Genomic DNA, 8,556 nt, shown 5'->3' on the forward strand with positions numbered 1-8,556 from the left:
TTATTAGTTTCATAATGAATATGAGTGGAATGAGTTAATAGAAAGTGAGATATACTTACTATTTATAGTAAAAGTAAAAATAGACTCTTATTGTGGGATGATCTAAAATGACAAAAGTGGACCCTTATTATAGCACGGAGACAGTAGTATTTATTTATCAAGAAGACAATGAGAATATTTATTCCTTACAATAAAATACAATAAAATATGGTACTATAAGGTTTGATGGGCCTCCTTGTTTTTTTCCTACTGATGCAGTAGAAGACAAGACTTGGAGGCTAAGAAAAAAATATTTTGAGTTTTATTTATTTCCTAGTTAGTAAAATTAGTAGACGGAAAAATATTAATTATTTTTCTTTCTACAAATTAGGTTTTCCTTTTGGATTATTTTCCTTGTAGTTATTTTTGCTTATTATCTTTTTAGTTATTTTCTTTCCATAAGTTTAAGATTTCCCTTTGCCTATATAAAGGCCTCATTGTTTAGGATTTCCCTTTGCTTATTGTTGTCTCTTAAGATCAACAATGAGGCCTTTATATAGGCAAAGGGAAATCCTAAACTTATGGAAAGAAAATAACTAAAAAGATAATAAGCAAAAATAACTATAAGGAAAATAATCCCAAAGGAAAACCTAATTTGTAGAAGGAAAAATAATTAATATTTTTCCGTCTACTAATTTTACTACCTAGGAAATAAATAAAACTCAAAATATTTTTTTCTTAGCCTCCAAGTCTTGTCTTCTACTGCATCATACTCCCCTTCTTGAAAAAGACTCGTCCTCGAGTCTGTCCTCTTTGAAATAGCACCTTAACCCAATTAAAATTTCCCCAACTATAGTCATCATGTCATCCTTCTTGGACAAGCCGTTATTGTTAACTCTATTAAGCCCAAAATCTATTCCATCCTCAAAAGTGGGCATAACACCATCAAAATCCATATAGTCATCCTGATCATTAATTTCAGCTCCCAAGCAACTAGTGTCGGTATCTTTCAGCTTTGAGCAATTTACCATGCGGAGGAAAACATTCTTAAAAGGAAACTCTTCACAACCCTTTTCATTTTCAACAAAGAGCTACTAACGTTGATTTTAGGCGGCTCTATTTTAGGATCCACAACACCAGTTCCAGTCAAGCTCTTATTCATATGTGGAGAAAAACTCACCGAATTTGCACCACGAACATTGGAGTCCTCAGAGATATTAGAGCGGAAATTCCCCGAAGCTTTAGTTTCCGGCGAAGGACAATCCGACACGTCCACTCTACTGCCGCAATTTGCAAAAGTTCCTTTATACGATCCGTCTGATTCTGATGGAATATTGAGATACCCGGAAATCTGATGAGACTCCAATTGCGATAACCTGGAATCGAGAACTCCGGAGCCATCGGAGCTGTGATCGCTGGAACCGCGACGCACTTCTGGACAATTTGTTTTGCAAACAATATTCAATTGGTTGGCATCCGATTGAAATTGCGGGATATTCGCTCTGTATCCAAACTCTTGAAACTGGATAGGGAGGAGGTCGTCGACCTCTCTGGTGGATGGAATGCAGAGATCGTCGAAGGAGAAATCCAAATCGAAATCATCAACAACATTCCCAAACATGAATCCTAGGAGGCGGTTTCCCCCTTCAACCTCGTCGTATACGGGCTTATCATACACCGGCATCGACAATATATCCTCTTCGTATACAGGTTTATCATATACCGGTATCGAAAATATATCTTCGTCGTATACGGGCTCATCATACACCGGCATCGACAATATATATCCTTTTCGTATACGGGCTTAGACTGGCCACCGTAGACGTCATTGAATAACGAATCATCCACTGAACGACGCTCCAACGCATTAGATCTCATCGGGTTGGATTTCCCCCGACGCTTCTCCATTCACGCCAATCGTCATTGTAGGTCTCGAACCTGTTGTCGCAGATCACCGTTCTTGATGTCGCGCTGGAGGTCTCGAACCTATTGTCTCAGATGATTGTTCTCAATGTCGCGCATATCACGCTATCGTGCAGCCTCTTCGTTTGGGAGATCTCCACGTCTCCCACCACGACCGCCACTACGAGCATCGCCACGTCTACCGCCATATCTACGTTCAGCCATTGATAATCAACATGGATCGTGATACCAAATGATGCAAAATGAACGGAGAAATCTATGAGAATGATAAACTGATAGATAAAAAGAACTCAACTAAGTTGAGAACTTTGGAGTATAAAAATTCAATATCAAATTATTATTTCAAAGTCTGTCTTTTAAGATCAACAATGAGGCATTTATATATGCAAAGGAAAATCCTAAACTTATGGAAAGAAAATAACTAAAAAGATAATTACCAAAAATAACTACAAGGAAAATAATCCAAAAGGAAAACCTAATTTGTAGAAGGAAAAGTAATTAATATTTTTCCGTCTACTAATTTTACTAGCTAGGAAATAAGTAAAACTCAAAATATTTTTTTCTTAGCCTCCAAATCTTGTCTTCTACTGCATCACAATGGGAAATCCTAAACTTTTGGAAAGAAAATAACTAAAAAGATAATAAGCAAAAATAACTACAAGGAAAATAATCCAAAAGAAAAGCTTCTGTCTACTAATTTTACTAACTAGGAAATAAATAAAACTCAAAATATTTTTTTCTTAGCCTCCAAGTCTTGTCTTCTAGTTAGAAAAAAATATTTTGAGTTTTATTTATTTCCTAGTTAGTAAAATTAGTAGACGGAAAAATATTAATTATTTTTCTTTTTACAAATTAGGTTTTTCTTTTGGATTATTTTTATTTTTATTTATTATTTTGTTATTAGCCTCCAAGTCTTGTCTTCTGCTGCATCCCCTACTCCCTTTTTTTTCCTACTTTTTGATGTTTTGGTGTTTGGAGGACATCTTTAGGCAACAAGATAAACACTCTATGTAGAAACCTTGTATTTATCGCTATCTATAAAGTTGTGGGCATTAACTAAAAAAATAATTTGCGCGCATGATAATAGTATCGACAATGTACATATTATATTGCACAAGACTAGTAATAGTCTAATCAACTTGTGTTAATTGCATTTGCCACTACTTATTGAAGTTAGCCAATCATATATTTCCTCTCTCAAATTGCAAAGGAAAATGCTTGCTATATCAAAATATTTAAATAAGTACTAAGGAACTTTTGAAAATTATTGTTTCCACGCATTATAAATCTGATAAATAATATCATGACATTGAATGGTGTATCAGTTTCATATCGACGACAGATTTTAGCTTATTAAAAATGAACTATGAATTGACATTTAATTGATAACGAGGAACATCACACAATATTTATTTTTTTTTAAAAATGACGTGTCATTAATAATTACTCCCTCCGTCCCACAAAAGATGTCACACTTTCCTTTTTAGTTTGTCCCACAAAAAATATCACATTTCATTTTTTAGAAAAAATTCTCTCTCACATTAATATAAATAGTACTAGTTTCTCTTTCTACTAACACACAAAATAAAACCTCCTAAAATCTCATGTCGTTCCATAAGTGTGATATCTTTTATGGGATGGAGGGAGTAGTATTTTTTCTGTCACATTATCGTTCATCTTCATCTCCACCTCACTCTCCCTATTCTCTTTCTATCTCTTCAGCATAGTTTTCCATAGTCAGTATCAAATCGCAACCAGCCCAGAAAAGCCACTTATTAAAACAAAATCAAAAGTACTGTAACTAATATTAGGCAATAATAACCTAAAAATTTATCACAGTTAATTATATTTACCTAGTGATATAATGGACAGTGATAAAATGCAAACTCTAAATATTGTACAAACTCCAAATTATGATCTGGACCGTCAGAAAATGTCAACAGATGATAAAAAATAGCATCAGGAAATGTCAACACAGGATCAACCGTTGACACTCTGTTGCATTTTTTGTTGCTATATTTTGTCATTTGTTGTCATCTTTTAACGGTCCATATCATAATTTGAAGCTTGTACAATATTTAAAGTTTGCATTTGATTACATCCCGTGAATTAATTGTGCCATTGTGGAATGAAATAAGGACTTATATCAACAGCTTGTCAAGAAAGGCTTGTTTTGTCTTATAAGGAAACAACGAGTTTATTGTCCGAAAATTATTCGCAACTTACATTCAATTGTATCTCCATGCAATTTTCAAAACATTTTTGTAATTTTTATAATGTTCACATTTTTCTCGACGTAGTAGTCCCTCCGTCCCAAGGAAGATGACCCCCTCCTTGGATGGTGCGTGAATTTATGCAATTTTATTTTGTGTGTGAAATGGAGAGAGTAAAGTAAGAGAAAGGGAATAAAGTAGAGAGAAATGTATTTCCATTTTTAGTAATCAGTCATCTTAGTTGGGAAAAATCAAAAAAGAAAGTGGACCATCTTCAATATGACGGAGGAAATATATATGAATGATGTATCGCCGCTGACAATTGTTCATGTTACATGCTATCATGTGTGTGTAAATTAAATATTTTAAAAGTTGTATTGAGTTTAAAAATATTTTAAAGGTTACGTTGTCTTGTAAAATCCGTTCCATAAAAATAAAGATTTTCTCTATTTCGGTCCGTTCCATAAAAGTAGTTCATTTCTATATTTGGTACTTTCTTTCTCTCTAATAGGATATGTCTCATTCCCTACTTACATACTCTACTCGTTTGATACAAAAGATGGGATATGAGAAAATATGTAAAACAAGATAAGAAATACGGGCTTCATGTCAAGATATGCAAAGATATGATTTTTTTCCGTTGTTTGATAAAAAAGAAATTATCTAAATTTGTATTGTATATTAAATAATATGGCTTAACTTGACAAATTGGTGAAATGCATAAACAAGGTTAATGTTATAATTTTGGTAAGATTAGATAGGGCCCTGGTCTTATATTGGGCTTTGAAGCTTAACTATGATATCAAACAATTAAAAATGTCCATATATAATTCTCTATTTTAGTATTACTGACTTATCAAACAAGTAGTAACTTTTTTCTTTCTATATCTCCTTCTTACTTGAATATTGCATTAAAATTTAAACGGAGGAGTATATTCTATATGGCTTCAAAACCTGGCATTTGTATCATATGTTTCGATACCATTCTCAAATTCTCATCTCTTCCCATTACACCAACCTTTAATAATGGATCACTTATAAAAATATAATGCATTATGTATCTTCTTGTAACAGGTCTTCACAGTTGGCCAATTTTTATTTTATTTTAACATAGTGTTGGAAAATTATCACCATTAAGTCCATCAACTTCAACATTTTGGGGTAAGGGAAAGCATAACGGCAAAATATATTTTTCAATTAATAATTTAATAAAATATTGACTTTATGATCTCTAATCTCGAAAAATTGTTACTCCCATGTTTTACATAATTTTTGCGGTAGTCGACCTTCTTTTCTTGTAAATTAATTATATTTAAATGTTATGTTGAATTTGAAAATAGGTAAAACTGATCAAAACCTTTTATTTTTATGTATATTTCGACAATATTTTGACATTTTCATCTTTTCTATCACACCCACCTTTGATAAACTACTTTTAATAATGTTGATTCAGTATTAGTGGAGCACGCGTACATGCAAAAAATATTATATGGGTTTAAATATATTAAAATAAAATGTTACTAGTAGTACTATGTAGCTTCTTGGAACATATCTTTACAGTAGGCCATTTTTTTAACTTAGTGTTGGAAAAATATAACCACCAAATCCATGAACTTCAACATTTAGTGGTTGACACAAAAGTAAATAAAGACAATATCCACTAAACGGGTTCCAAACTTAGTAGACGAGTCATTATAAAGGAAATTCAAAATAATAATCTACAAAATTTATTTTGTACTATTGACATTGCAAAAAGAAGTACTAGAAAGTTTGACACAAGACTTATGTGTATAATTTAATTACATTAAAAAACACTTAAGAATCAATATATGATTACATGTAATACACAACTTAAATTATACTCCCTCCGTCCCACATTTGTAGTACTACCTCTGTCCCTGAAAATTTGATACAGTTTACTATTTTGTCCGTCCCTGAAAATTTGATACACTTCACTTTTACCATTTTTGGTAGTGGACCCCATATTCCACTAACTCATTCTTACTCACATTTTATTATAAAACTAATACTTTAAAAGTAGGACCCACATCCCACCAACTTTTTCAACTCACTTTCCATTACATTTCTTAAAACCCGTGTCGGGTCAAAGTATAGCAAATTTTGGGGGACGGAGGTAGTAACATTTAATTATGGCACGGGTATTAAAGAATTAGTGGAGTGTGTAATTAATGAAGTGAGAGGTGAAGTGTGTAATTAATGAAATGAGATGATGGAGTGAGATGATAAAGTGTGTAATAAATGAAGTGAGTTGATTGAAGGTGGGTCCCTCTTTGACTTTTTGGTTTTTTATTTTTGTTTTGATTTATTTAAATATAGATAATGGCATTTGGGGGTAATTTTAGTGAATAATAGGGTAAAATTTTATGTGCAAATATGGTAAATTCTAAATGTTACTCCAAATGTGGGACGGATTTTTATGGTAATGTTACTACAAATCTGGGACGGAGGGAGTATAATAATTAATTCAAAAATTTCAAGTTAGAATTCGGAAGTTATTCAATTTCTTTTATGTCTTTTAAGGTATCTAAAGATACAAAATGAGTAAACCTCACACTTATGTCTTTTGTAGTATTATTATTACTTGGCAAGTATTAATTTAAATTTTTTTGTTGATTTTTAGTCAATTTCATAACTATTGAAACTGAGATATAAAAATAATTTTACAATTTTTTGCAATTAAACCAAAATGATCAAAATCACCACTAATGTGACAAAATCCAATATGCCATGACAACAATCACACAATTTCAAATAAATGAACGTTGTTTTAATCAATACAGAGATTTCTAAGCTTTGATTAGGCCGGAAATCTTTGTCAATAGAAAGATAAAGAGGATTGGAACCTCGTAAATTTTAGTTTAAATTATTTTGGAAGATTTGTGATTAAATTAGAATTAACCGGACATGAATGAGTGTTCTCAGCTTTGTTTAGCCGAAAATCTTCGTTGTGAATATCAGAATTAATTGGCCTAAGTTTGTTGATTTTTGTGGCAATTATCTAATTTTAAAATTGTACACTAAGTTATGACCAAGGGAATTTTAGGTTGGAAATGGCATGTAATTCGTGGAAGGCCGGCTCAAAGGAAGCTGCATCAAGCTTCCTTAGGGTTTGGTTCGTCATGCAGGGGCGACTCATGACAAAGGACAGGCTGCTCAAATTTGGCTCTTCTGAAATTGAAGATGATCGATACACTTTCTACAAGGAGGAATCGGAGACCTTAGAACACATTTTCTTCAGCTGCAGAGTTTCTAGTAGCCTTTGGTACTATTGTTGGAATAGGTGGAATTTATCATTTTGCTTACCCAAAGAACCAATAGCATACTTCCTTTCTTGGTTGGGCGCTCCTTTCCGCAAGTTTGACATAAAGTTGTGGATCTCCTTATTCTACGTGATATCATGGTCGATTTGGTTTATTCAGAATAAAATGATTTTTCAAGACTTTGAACCAAATTGGGACTTCGAGAAGAAAATGTTAATTATGAGCCTTCACTCTCGTGGATTAGGAGTTGGTGCCCCAAGGTTTGCACTCTCACTCGATTCATCAACAGAAGATTTGAGAAATATCAGAGGTTGGAATGGAGATTAAAGGTAGCAGGTATGTTGTTTGGTAAAGCTCGGGGTTGGACTTTTCTTTTTCTCCTCATGTGGTTGGCTGCGTCTAGGGGATGTAGATGCTTGGTTACTCGGTGTTTGTCTGTGATTTATAGGCTTTGTTAGTTGTTTTTCTGCTGTTTTTGCTAGCTTTTATTTCTTCTTTTTTGTTGGATCTCTGCTCACCTGCTATGATTTTAGCCTTTCTAAATAAAAAAAAAGTTGCATCAAGCTAGTGAAGATGTCTTGAATTTCTTGTGAATGTGGAAAATTGTTATCTTTATGGAGAATAGAATTCATGAAGACTTGTTAGAGAGAATTTATTTTAGTACAATAGATTACTTATATAACATGTTAACTTTAAGAATGATGTGATTATATCTGAATCCATATTTTCTCATACAAGTCAATACAATGTTAGGTTCCGTGTTTTCTTCATTTTGACCCGAGAATTGAATTAAAGTTGTGGATTTCCTATTGTAAAATTGGAAAATTAGAAATTATAATTCAAATTCAGTTTCACAGCAGAATTGAAATTCGAGTCTCCAGTTCCATTCCTATGGTCTGAATTCCACATTTTCGGAGCCAACACAATTCCATGATCTTTTATCATTTTCATTCTATTCCTCCACTTTGTAGTTATTAATTTTTCATAACGTTAATATTATATCAATATACTGTGCAAGTTGAAAGATTATATTAGCAAGAAAATGTTGACGGCAAACAAAGATAATATGATTGGCAAATTTATTAGCACTGTATTTAGCACCCAAATTAACCTCTATAAATAGTGAAGTGGCTATAAGGATATAATTAACTTAGCTTGCA

The sequence above is a fragment of the Salvia hispanica genome, chromosome 6 (assembly GCF_029641045.1).
Source record: "Salvia hispanica isolate PSC_SH4W2 chromosome 6, Shi_PSC_v1, whole genome shotgun sequence".
NCBI classification, from domain to species: domain Eukaryota; kingdom Viridiplantae; phylum Streptophyta; class Magnoliopsida; order Lamiales; family Lamiaceae; genus Salvia; species Salvia hispanica.